At 35.9% G+C, this 14,188-nt stretch overlaps 1 protein-coding gene across 2 annotated transcripts in view; it reads right to left on the minus strand.

The window, feature by feature from the left end:
* The window catches only part of ppp1r16b (protein phosphatase 1, regulatory subunit 16B), an 80,665-nt gene that overhangs the window by 52,484 nt on the left and 13,993 nt on the right, over positions 1 to 14,188 (minus strand). The gene's annotated exons all lie outside the window — the stretch shown is intronic.

Consider the following 14,188-nt stretch of genomic DNA (forward strand, 5'->3'; position numbering starts at 1 on the left):
AGTCTATGTCAGGTTTCCTTTTTATTCTGAACCTACAGTAAAAACAATCAAAAGATCCACAAATTGAACTATAACTTAAGTTTTTTTCAGGGTCAAGATGTGAGAATGTCCTTGATTTTTCCTAACAAAACCCAATGTTCAAATAACTCTGAGGGAGACACAAAAGCTTTTACGCAACAAATGTATTTGACATTGCAAATGATTCATGAGGACCTGGATCACAACCTCCAGGCCAAACACATAAAGATTAGCATCAGGGTCTCAAATTATTTCTGCTTGAATTCTGTTTTCAGCAGAATTATGATCTAGTACATAAATGCAGTTTGTGTACTAGATCTGTACAAGACGTCTAGTACACAATCACATTTCTACAAGAAATAAAAATAATAATAATTATATCTGGTTTAAGTAGTTACAGTATTTTGTCCTGGTTAAGTGAACAACTTTGTGGTCTGCTATGCATAAGATGTAAAAGCTGATAAATAAAAATAAACTTACTATTTTAATAGTTTGGATTCGAACTGGACTTATGCAACAAACAGTCATTTCAACTTACAAGTGATGTTTAAATCACTTGTATAGAAATTTGTAATCAAATTAAAGGAACTTCAATTTGAGTTTGTTAGGCAACAGAAAAAAGAATAAGATATTAACAGATAATATTTTGAAAGTGTTAATATTATGCTGTTGTAAAGCAGTATTAATATAGTCAAATTGAGATCCTGCGGGGGTTTTTTCAAAGATTTTTGTTTTCTGCAGCCATAAACAAGCTAACATTCTTGTAAATTAGGGAAAGTGTAGGAGCCTTTTTTCAGCCAGCTGCTTAGCAAGGTGCAGGAAAAAATGTGAGAATTGATTTTTTGTGTTTATATATGCATCATACAAGCAGAGAAAAGGCCTGTGACTTTTGCACTTTATCTTGAAAATGTAAGGGTAAGCAAAAAAAAAAAAACACTTGAAATCTTTCATCTTTAAATCTTTAAATCTTTAAATTGGAAAATTAATTAAAAGAGATTAAAGAAAAAAACTGCTAACATAAAGCAACGACATCCAAGAATTATTTTTAGATTTTAGGCAACTACTTCTCCGCATTCTGTTTCTCTTTAATATCATCTTGTTTATTTAATATTATTAAATCCTATAAAGCATCACACACTATTTCAAGAAAAAAGCATAACATATTACCTGAACTCTTAAATAGTTATTTTCCTTTTTGTGCTCTCATCCATTCTGCAGCATAAAAGCAGACTCCTGAGTCTATCTTAATGCTCCATTAGCACTAAAGAGGAAAGCACCATGCTGAGTGAGATAAACTGTTTGGAAAATGATGTTCGGTGCTAAGAAAAGGTCACAGACATGCTCTGCACCTGAATTCACCTGGAGTATATTTCATGCTTAATCAGAGAAAATGAGAAACACACAGCCGAGACAATGTTTCTCTTATATTGTTCAAGAACAAAGAACAAATTGCTTTGAGGTGAATTTCTAAATCTTTGATGTTATTCAGAAAATGTAGGGCTCAAAAAGAAAGATACTCTTCGGCGGTCTATGCTGCGGGCATTTAAAAGCCCACTGACTTTAAATGAGCTTCCCAAACAATAAAAAAGTCTCTGAATGAGAACCAATGCATTATTGTGAATTAATGCAGACAAATACATTTCTGTCACTCAAACCTGCTGACAATGAAACATCTCACATAAGATGATCTATTTTCTTTTATTTGAAGAGGTTAAAATTGTCACCGCTGCATGGTGATCAGAGCAGACAAAGTGAGTTAACTTCAGGCAGGAGGAGTGGCGAACAAGGAGGCGGTCAGTGTTTGCTGTAACTGTCTTTGATGGTCAAAACCATCAATGCTGGGAATTCAAAAACCAGGAGCGACTGCTGATCGAATCAGAGGGAATCAGAGCAGAGGTAATGATGTTACTCACACACAAACACGCAAGTGAAAGTGAAGCCAGAGCCACAAAAAAAGAACGAAAGACAGAAACAGACTCAAACAGATGAATAGCTTGAGCATTAATCCGTTGCTGATATTCAAAATCAGTCGACATCGTTGTTGGAATCAAAATGATTTTTTGCATCATTGGTAGCTAATAAACAAGTATCAACTTCCTACAGTAATGAATGCTGACATGTGTTCATCATTTATTGACAGAATCTGCTTTCAGAATCTGCTTTCTGCTTAAATAATAAATCATGTGCTAAAATTTAAAGAGATCAAAATTTCAGACCAAATTCAAGAAGACTATCTGAGTCAGCATTTCTGTGCTGAACTTTATGCTAAGTAGAAGAAACACTGGAGAAACAATCTGCCTGCTCCTTTCTCTGGTTTTTGTGGTTGGTAACATGATAAGGTTGTTTGTCAGAAGGTTCCTCGAATGTTACATTTTGCTGTTTCTGTTTTGGTGATATTGCTTCACTTTGCAAAAGTATTCACTTTTTTTATTTTCTTTTTACTACACATCAAAATACATATATAATATTTCACCGTACCAAATTGTTGTGAGGACTAAAAACAAAAATCACTTGCTGATATCACAACAAATGTTCAGTTCCTTTCTAATTTCTACATAAATAGAACAATAATGGAAACTGCTCAGTAGATGAAGGATGGCCAATACATCAAACACCTACTGTCACCTAATCATGGTTTTAATACAACTTCAGTCAATAAAAAAAAAAAGAATTCAAGCCAACAAATGCTTTAGAATTGATTTAAAGCCACTTCTTCATAAGCTGCTCAAAGTAACTGAAAATAAATCATTACTGCAGCATCAATATGCACAACACTACAACTCCAAAGGATGATTAGATGTAATAAAGTCTGATGGTGAGGAAAAAATAGGAAGCAGGGGACCAACACCTTCTACCTAAGAAATATCTAATATATTGATGAAATATGAAAACAGGCCCTATTTTACGTAAGGGTTTATTTGCTACCATTGCTTTCAAGCTTTAAAAACCTGATAAACTATCTGAAGACTACCCACACATTTGAAACCTAAGCGTGTAGGATGAGACTAACAAAGTTTTCCAAGAACAGATTTCTTTTTTCAACAATAACCTCCTTCCATCTGGCAAGCTAAACATTTTGTAACCACACAGCGGCAGACAAAGAGCTGAAGTAAACAGCAGCATGATCGCATGCTGCGACACGGGGAGTAAAAAGAAATTTCCATTTGATGACTCGACTGATGGGCCCACATGCTGATATGCAGCTTTGTTTCCGTTAGATTAAAAACAGGTGAGGAGTTAAATTTAGACAGCACAGCTTTGTTTCCCCTGCAGGTAATACAAGAATTTGGAAGTAATTTGTAAATTCAAAAGCAGTTTATTTTGCCACTGGCTCTTTAATGGTGCTTCAAAAAAGATGTGAGACAATAAAAAGCCTGACATGATGTCATGGCAAGAGGCAAAAATGAGCTTTTTAATGTTATGTAAAACAGGGGAGCTGTAGGTAACTGTAAGCCCTGCAGCGACAGCACAGCCGTTACCCGAGGCAAAGGCAGCAAATCACAGATTGACCTCAATCAGCTCCCTGGCTGCAGCCATGAACGTTCCCATGCACTCACTTTCGTATTATTACGTAAAAGCCCAAACCTAAATGCAATGCTGATTATCCTCCAAAAAAAGCAGGTCAGACCCTGGGCACAAGGCTGCGTCTATCAGTAAACAGTTCCTGCTCAAAGAAACCTCAGAAGAACAGTTGCTGGGCATTTTTAATGGCTGTTTTGTTTAATCTGCCTCCATAAATTGGCAGCTACAGAACAAAGATTTGTTATGACCAAGGTCAACCAGAATGCAAACATCGCTGCAGACAATAATGAATATTGAAATAGTAAAATTAAAAAAGCCCCTCTACATATTTTCCCCTTTTCTTTCCTTTTTACTATGTTTTTGACATTTATTGGCACCCATGGCAATGATGTATAAAACGTATGCAAATAAAAGTATTTAAGTGGCATGATATCACAAAAGTAAAAGTAAGAAAACTCCTACCTATAATTTAAGCTCAATGAAGAAAATAAACTTCACAAGAGGATATACTTTTTTTAACAAAGTACCATAAAATTGATGTCACTGAAAAATGTTAATATTTACCTTCATATCAGAAAACACTCACTGAGTGTGTTTTTCACTTCCTGGTTCTCTGGTGTATAAATATGGCACAAAGACCCATTACTGCTCAAAATGGGAAAGACAGAAGAACATGCTACTCATGTCAGGGTACAAGTTAGCTTATGGGAGAGTGTAGAAAAGAAGATAAAATCTTATCCAAAGCTGACCTCTGGAGAAACACAGTGTCTTGGCATCACAAGGTCTCCATAGCAAACATTAGACTTCATCAACGTGCCAACATGTTGTTTAGCAGCCTATTCTGTGCTTCCATCTCCAATTCAAGCATGTCAAGTTTTCTACATTAACTGGAACAGCATAGGTACTTCAGGACAGGTGTGAGGCTGAGTATTTGAGTGAATACTTTGCAACACAATCAAATAAATGGCTCATTACCAACATGGTAGCATAATAACACACTGAGTAGGTAACCAGCAGCTGTGTTGGAGCGCCTCAAACAAGCACTACATGCTGTTGAGAACTGAAGTCCAGCATAAAGGAAAATGTGAACATATGGAAATGTGGAGGACTGGTGATACTGTGGGCCTGTATTCAACATGTCCTCTTCAGAATCCCTGGATATTTAAAATCAAAATCTGGTGTATTCTGTCACCATCAAGTCTTTTAGGAGGATAGTGAAAAACAACACAAATGTGATTCATTGTGGATAAAATCAACCAACTTTGATGGCCATCTGTATCCTCATCTGTATCCTCACATGAGAGGTGAGCTGATAAGAGAGCATGTGAGAGGAAGCAGGACAATCCAGAGATTGTGCAAAGAGGAACGATCAAACATTCCTTTCTCCATATGCCTTAACCTTATAAAATGTTAAGGCATATATGACAGAGTACTGTCCTATTTGCACATTTCTTTATAGCAGAGGGACCAACGATTGTGGCACCAGTTCTATAAACAAAAAGTTTTTTGTTTTTTTTTCCCCACTGAATTAATTTACTCGAATTAAAGCTTTTTTTTTTTTTTTCCAAAACATTTTGGGGAGAAATCATGCTCTTGCAGTAAAAGATGAATTTCTTTGAAGACCTTTCACCAGGGGACCACTAATTGTTGAGGTTGCGGTATATTTTTACCTCAGCTATAATTGACCTGCTGGTTAAGTATGCCTGTTTCTCCAAGATTAAAACTGTAAAAAGAAAGTCTATTGTGAAACAGAAAAAGGCCCCTAAACACACAGTAGGAATGCACCATTGCTAAGCCAGTGTTTTCTTCCAGTCGTAGAGCTTTTTATTGTAGCTAAATTTGCTGATTGATGAAACTGAACAAAACACAGCAGATTACAGGGGCTCGCAAAGCATTCATGTCATTATGATCCATTTTCATCTCCCTGACAATTATCCTGAATGATTTTCCACATATATGAAGGCCAGTCCTTGCTTGTTCGTTAGACTAAGACTATGATATTGAAACTTAAAACAGTAAGTGCACGAGGGCGTCTTTACTTTTACATTTTTTATATTTTCACACATCAGCTAAAGTGAAATTGATCCAGACTTTCCATCTAAAAAAAATATGATTTCGCATGTATGGTAATAAACTATAGAATCGTAGATAATAGCATTGAGTACGTCAAAAAACAGATGAGCATTAAAGCACCACAGGATTTCCTGTAAACCTCTTACGGACACTAACTGCCCGGCTGAAATTCTGTCCGCTCTGTGCTGTTTTAGTGATCCTATTAGTCTTGAGAACCGAAAAATAAACCCGATGAGGTCATTAAATCTATTCAAAGTATCCAGGATTGAAAAGAGCTCGTTCTAAATCTTGTTCTAATAAAACCTTTTGATTTATAATGAGCAGAAGCTGTTTTTAAAAGTGTTCAGTATGTTTATAGTTAATACTGATCAAGATCCATTAGTATTGGCTGGGGACGCACAAAAAAGAAAACATTCTGAAATTTTCATTTGGGAGCAGGAATAAAGGATAGTAAGTCCATAGCACACAAAATAAACACTCTAAAGATTTGGTGACCTCAGCATATTACTATTTAATATGCAAGCATGCAAAACTGTAACACACTGTGTTAATTGTTACAGATAGAGTTGTTTTTAGCTCTTTAATTATTGCTCTGACCATACATCTGATCAGTAAATTCCACACCTGCTAAAATTTCTTAAAGAGAAATGACCCTGAGGGCAATGACATATTTATAACAGAGAAGAAAGACGGCAATTAGTACCTAAAAGATCCAAGAATCTCAAATAGGTAAAATATTAATTAGAAAAGTTCAGTTTCCTTTCATTTATAAAAATTAGTACATGCCAGTGAGTTTGGAAACTAGTTATTTCTTATAAAGCAAATAGTTTTTAACTGATTAACTCTTTAATTATTCTACATTTTTGAAGTGTTTAATTGATCTCTTGCTTTGGGGGTGCCGATACAAGTTGGCAGTATTGAAATAATGACATGTGTCAATGCTTTTCAGTTACACAGTATATTTTATTTTGCTTTTCGGTGTGTATCTTTATGGTAAAACCTTTGGGGTCAAACTTTGTTTCTCAGCATGAACCTGGAACTACAACAACAGTGACTGACTTACTTTGGACCCTGAGCTAAAAGAAAATTATAGTAAAGCATAAAAATTCACAAAAAACTAAATGTTATTGTTGTATGACTATCATTGGGCATGTTAGGCATAATCGTTGAAATTACATTTCTCCAAGTTAACATTTTCTTTAGAAAAATTCAGTTCATGACAGCGATAATAACATGTTGAAAAGCACCACAATTGTAGGGGTTTGGATTAAAATGTCAAACCGGAAAAATAAGCAAGACATTTCAAATCTGATGCATCTCGAATGCAGCTTCACAACAATTACTTATTCTGAAAAGTACATGGTGCTGGAGCTGCACTCAAACACACTTTTTAAGAAGTTCTGTGTGAGCTGTGGTCAAAAAGCATATTGATTTTCACATAAACATCCTCCTTAACATCTGAAAAAAGAAACGCTTTCAAAAGACATTTCTCTGAAAGGGGAAACTTCTTCCTGATGCCAACAACACCACCAGAGTTACAGAACAATGGAGAGAGCAACAGAGTAAATGGTAAAAGGCCATCTTAGTTCAAATTTATCAAATTATAAGAACATTTCTTTTTAAAAAAAAGACTCAAATTACTTCAAATGGAGCCCATATCTTTTCAGACTCTTCATTCAGTCACTTCCATCCCATTAAGAATGCATGACATCATTTTATAATGTTTTCTTACTAACTTTCTTCTGACTGTGATAAAGAGCCAGTCGGTGAAAAAGCTGACCTTTTGGTACGTACAAACTGCAGAAACATGCTGCTGCCAAACTAAAACGACTCCCCTTATGGAGGCTGTGACCCCGTCAATCAGCAGCTGCTCATGAAGAAAACAGAAGGCAGCATGTGTCTGTGTTATGTTCACAGGATGTTCTGCTGTACGTCTTGTGGTTGTAAGCAGTCTGTAGTAGGTTGGGAAAAAATACAGTAAACATGACATTTCCCAAGAAATAGCATGGTGGATTAGCCTGATAAATTACAACTGAAACTGAGATTAGGATGATTATTATAGTGTCACGTTGGTTTCTGTCATCAATGTGAGGTTTTAAAAAGTTACAGGAGTATTTTTCATTGCACAGTTCTTACAGTTTAAAGTTCTTGAATGCCAGATAAATGCTGTTTCTCGAGCTTTGCCTCTCCCTGCCTGTTATCGTGCACAATCACCATCATGACATGGAAACTGAAGGAGCACCACCCATCATAATTAAGTGTTGTTTTATGACTTACCATAAAGCAGTCAACTGCAGGCTTGCAACTAGATATGTAACAGTAGTGAAAATTGATGGTAGTTAACATTTTAAAGGTTTTATGAAAATGTGAAAACATATGCAAAACATAGGTTAGTTTGTTCACTAACAGACAAGCAAACTGTAAACATAATCATCAAAATCACTGTTATGATCAGTAGTAGTAATAGCCATAGCCTTAGCAGTAACCGTTTTATGTTGCATTTAAAACCAAATTTTAAAATTGCTCTTAAGTAAGGTCATGGATAAACTAGAACCCACAGAGAACCAAACCTTCATCCAGCATGTTTATATGAGTGAAAATAGAATGAAGATATTGTAAGCAATTTTACAGTCTTAATAATGTGTTTTCTGAAGTTCATAGGGCAGAATATTCCTGCCCAAGGCTGTTATTGCAAAGGCTTCTACAAAGCCAAGTAGTAAAAAGTGCAACTAATCAAAAAAGCTCTGCAATATTTTTATTTTTTGCAAGGTGGACTAGAAATTCACATCTCACTCAAAGTGTTGCTTGAGCATGAAAAAAATATCACACATCACTTATATTCTTGTTTCCTGTATTTGTTTTTAGTTCAAGCATAGCTGTTTTTTCTCTTTGCCTGAATTAACCAAGCCTAAAATATCAAAGTCATTTTTTGCCCTCTCAGGTCTACAGAGACCAGTCCAAACCAAACCAAACATGGTGAAATTATTTTCAGCCATCAGACTGCCAAGCACTGATATCAGCTTTGTCCCAAACCATTGTCGTTTTTAAAAACCTTACTTTTTTTAGGCAATTTACTGTTTTATCTTATTCTTTAAAATACTACTTAAACCTTGGATACCCTTGGTTCTACACACAACTGATATCTTTGTTCATTTGACTTTCTGAGCTTCTTGAATAAACTCTGATTAAACAGAAAGAGTAAACTGCAATAAAACATATCTGTCTTTAAATGATCCAATATTAATCATTTCCATGATAAGAAAATTAGAAAATATCTTAAAATATTCCATTTTGAGTTTTAAAAAAGCATAGAAATGGCTGTCAAGTTACTTAAATGGTGTTCTGTAAAGATTACACAAAAAACAGCAAAAATTAAAAATAACAATAAAAAACTCAAACACCATCTGCTCTCTGCATCAATATTAATGTTAGTAACACTGTGTGACATTTAGCGTTGAAGAGGCGTTTGCTGTGTCAGGACGCTCCATGTGCAGAAACAGAAGCCTCCACTGTTGCAGACAATGGCTTTGTGTGTCCAACAGAGCATGTCTCTGTCTGTTTTATCTACATGCCTGTCTATTCATGATAGTTGTACAAATCCGTGCATGTCATTACAAAATGTAACTGGAGTGTGTCTATTTGCAGACTCAGCAAAATTACAGGAAGCAGATACAAACTGTGACGTCTTCCCATGATGCCTTTGCCCCCTGAATCTCTGCGCCCCTTGTTCCAGGTCAGCACTAATGGTTACAGGTCGTATTAGTTCATTTATTCGCAACACTAATGCCACAAGCTGATTATAAATCCCACCGAGACCCAAGACCACTGACTGAGAGAGTTACAGCTGTCACACAAATGATGCACAAGATTCTTCACTGTATATATATATATATATATATATATATATATATATATATATATATATATATTATATATATATATATAAACATCCTGCTGGCTCCCTTAATAATAACCTCATGGACTTTTGTCTGGACTGCATTATTGCATTAAGACAATTTTTCTGTCAGTCACACTAAAAAATAAGAAATGCAAAATTGGATTTGTGCAAGGACTCGATGTGAAATTGAGGATTTATATCAACTCTTTACAGCAGCTCTGGGGAAAAAACAATGAGATTATTTCATGAAGCCATTAGCATGGAAAGAGCGCTATCCAATTTCATTTTAAGAATGAGCAGGATACTCTCAGAAAAAATATTACACAGCTTGGCTGAACCTAGTTGGACCACCAATACTTTCAGAAAACGATGTCTGCTTTCATTCGTGAGCCCTAAAACACAGCAACATGCATCAAACATAACAAAAGATGCAACAATAGAGACTGTGGCAAATAACAGTATTTTGCTGATAAATCCAGCACCCATACAATCACAAACATGCAGCATTTTCATAACTCATTCTCATGTAAATTAAGAATTTGCAATCAACACAAAAGGGTTAACCTTTCACCAGGAAGTAATCCATATTAATCCAAAGAATAATGCAGCCTGCAGACTGGGCCTTTGCAGAATTTAAGTATTCATCCTCTTTGTTTATCATCTCACACCTAAAATGCTGAGACAGGAAATCTGTAGGTCCTCATGATAAAAGAGGGTGCTGTATTTTATTATTATTATTATTTTCTCTGAAGCTTTATAATATTTTTATACAACTGTGCAGTCATTTCATAACATTATGACATTTCCACACAAACTAATTTGTCCAAAATACACAGAATATGCCTTATCGGTAGCAGTAAATTGTTATTAGTTCTGAATGAGTAATTCGGTCAACTGCCTGATGATTTCTTTTAATTGCACTATGCATATATAAAACATAATTTGGTCTGCTGGTGTAGAGATTTACTCATTTATTTTTACCCATAGACTTTTTAAAATGTCACAGAAAAACAATTCCCCATCATGCACACCTTTCTTTGAATCTATCGCAAAAAGTTCCTAATGTAATGTATTGAAGAATGACTGTGAAGCTGTAAAATGTTATGAAGTTAAAATGCAGTGTTACATGAAGTTTGAACGCTGAAGAACATGTTCTTTCCTCAACAAAACCATAAAAACAAAGCAGCTTGATTAAAAGCTGCCACAAGCTGACATATTGTGACCTTCTCATAATGTTCCATTTAAGCTGGTAAGTACATTGTTAAAATAATTGACAATAAGTGTAACGTTTTATTATTAAAGTGTGACACAATCCTTTAAATCTTCGTGACCTTATCCTTTTAATATCTGAAGTTTCACCCTGCTGCCTCATTATCACATACAACCAATTATCTTAAGTCTTCCAGCTAGTGCTGGAAAAGCTTGCACAAATATCTGGAGATGCAACGCGTGGTCATTAGAACAGGAAGGACTTGGTTCTAGATGTTAAGACTCAGAATTTGACCTTTCTGACCGCTGCGTTCATTAGCCAAAACACGACCCCCAGACGTGTCAAGCTGAAGCCTCTGAAGTCAAGCTGACACAAAGCAAGTCTGTTCAGAGAGCAAAACAGCTGCACAAAAATCACACCTTCTGCACAAAGGTAGGTACCATTTCTACATCACTGGTTTACAAAACAGTGTCACAGAGTGGATTTGAGTTGTCATTAGTCAACACGTATATACAACATACACAAAATCATTTCCCCAGCAAAAACAGCAACAGATTTTTTTTCTTTCACAAAAACAAAATTCCGATTAAAACCATCTCAACCAGCAGCAAAGGAGAGAATAGGGACAATGTAGCTGCTGTGTGAACGCATGGCAGAAAACTAAGCAGAGCTCATTCAGCCACAAATCCCTTCAGAAAATGCTCAAACGAGCGACGCAGCATTGCACTGCATCCCCCTAAAAAGCAGCATGACCACCTCATGCTGGTGGTCCATTTAGATTTCACTTTGTATGATTGGTGTGGATGAATGATTGAACTCAAAAATATCAGAAAACTGATTCCCTCTTAATCTTAAGTCCATCAGAGTCAAAAAAGACTAATAGTCTGAACTGCTCAAAATTTCTAACTACCTTAGCATCTGAGGAACACAATATGATGCTACCACCTCCATGTTTTAGTGATGGTTTTGGAAAAAACATATAGAAAAAAAAAGAAATATAAGTAAATAAATTTGTGATCAGAAATGCAATACTCAATTTAAAGTTAGTGGCTGTGCCTATGTTTGCATTAAGCCTCATTTTAGTCTCGTTTTGGCATTTTTGTCTTTTTTAAAAAGTGAAATAAATGTCATTTTTGTCCTAAACACCCTAAATAAAAATCTTTATCAGCACAGTTTGAATTGCTGTCTTCCCTGAAACTGATCACAATCCTGCGAAATTTAAAAACACATCAGAATATCAAAACAACCGCTGGAGCTGCCAAGCCTCCTTCCGTTCATCCTTTCTTTCATATTAAGCTTTAACTTCTTTATCCCTCTCTCTGTAAGCGTCCTCTAAGAGGACGTTTTTATTCTGTCTGGATTACTTGTCCTACTTGGCGCTGGGCGTCCTGGTGGGGCGAGAATTTATTTCCTCTGATGGAGTCTTGATTTAAAGCGCTCAGGTCAATTTGATTCTGGGTCATCGTCTCCCTTGTTGTAGCGATTCAGGGCGTAGGCTGCCTGCACGCTGCGTATCGAGAAAAGCAAGGTGCTCTGGCACAAACGAGATGCCTTTACTGACCAGCTGCCAAGGAGAGTTAAAACGATCAAATGATTACGTTTTAAAGCCCATAAGTATTTCAGCTTTAAAAACATGAAGGAAGAAGCTCAACTTTGTCATATTAACTTAAAATTACACAAGCTGACATAAGCTGTTTACCACATACTTGAAGTTACTAAAGCTGTAATCTCGAATATGTCGTTCTCTACCAGGACTCATCCGACAAGACCTACTGACCAACATAAGTGAGTGAAATTTTAACCTTGTAGATTCAAACTTACACTAATGTAGAGTGGATTTCTCCATGTTTGCAAACACAAATAGATCCTCACTTCATAAACTCATGTTTGAGGTCAAGTCTTTACTATCACTGCTGTTGTTGGATAAAATGCTTTACAGCCCGAGTTCGGTATTTAAAACACATCATCGATCTTTGACGTTGTTCTAGGTGGCTTCATGCTCATAGTTTTAAATTCATGCATTTAAGGTGGCATTGTAAAGAATTTTCCATTCACACAGTGCCATTTTATAGAACAATCAAGTAGTTATGTTGCCTTCCAATGTTATGAAAATGATGTCATGGTCAAACACAACTTTGAAATTTGACTTTCCCTTGACGGCTTGAAATTGGGCCTCTGTTTCTTTAACAAGCTCCTGCTCTCTCCGACACTATGCCATCAGCATGTCATCGCAACGTTTCTCTATTAAGCCTTTTACAACCGTTCTTATGATCATTGGAATGAGAAGTAGTTAGTATGATGACCTCTGTAAATTTCCAGGTATTTGCTCATTTCTACTTGTCTAATTTGCACAACTGCAAATAAAAGTTGTAAAAGTTCTGAAATATGTCCTTTAAATGTGAAAAAATATAAATTGATATGTAACATCATGGCAATAGTAATGCACCCTGCCATGACTCAGTGGGACACTGTGAATTTTGTGCCCTTCTTTTCAATAGATATGCATACTTTACTATATGGAGGCACTTCACAAACAGAACACATACTTCAAATATATAAAAGGACTTTGTGATCCATATGGTCTTCACATTTAGACACATGTGACACAAGTTTTTCTATCCAGAAACATGGCAAGATTGAAGGCACCTTAAAAAATCCATCCATATTTAGTTTGGTTTGTTTGTAACTAAATATAAATGGAACTTTTATTCCACCCTGTTAATGAATAAAATACCAAACAAACCAAGACAGCTCTGCATTTTGTGCCTGTGAGGGTTTAACAGCTCTCTCTTCAGGACAAGCACAGGTGTCACCAGACATTAACTCAAACAGGCCTCCAGAAACACTCTAAAGAGGCACTGAAATAACAGCTCAAATTATCATATGCCTCCAGTAATGGCCCATCTGCTGCATGATGGAGGAACATAAATTTTTAGGTGGCTGAATGATAAAAATGGCCAATGAAATCTGCTAAAGTCTGAGCGCACCATAATATCAGCCAGCCAGTGGGCGAGCACAAGAAACTGCTTTCAGTCTGCTGTTGGGCTTTAATAAAGTATTAAAGAATAAACTGCATTTCTAAATTCTTCCATCAAACTGATTTCATCTGCCACATCCATCAAGTCAAGCTGGAAATAAGACAGCTTCAAGCAAATAAATGCATTGGAAGCATTTGGGAGAGGGTAAGCTTTACAACAATGAATGTAAAGTTGCAGTAATAAAAATCAACATAAAATGTGTTTTTTCTTTTGCAATGTAAAGTCACATTCAAATGGCTCATGATTGGATAGACCCCATCACTGATTCTGCTGAGCATCAGTGGGTGTGTGAGGAAAATGTGACAAAATCAGTAAAAACATTACATGACCCAAAACACACCAGTAAATCCACCACAGACTGGCTGATAATTCAGAAATGGAAACTCCAGGGCAGAGTCAAAGCCCAGATCTTGATCTCATTAAGCTGCT

This window comes from Poeciliopsis prolifica, unplaced genomic scaffold (assembly GCF_027474105.1).
Source record: "Poeciliopsis prolifica strain line A6 unplaced genomic scaffold, Auburn_PproV2 SCAFFOLD003, whole genome shotgun sequence".
In the NCBI taxonomy this organism is placed as follows: Eukaryota; Metazoa; Chordata; class Actinopteri; order Cyprinodontiformes; family Poeciliidae; genus Poeciliopsis; species Poeciliopsis prolifica.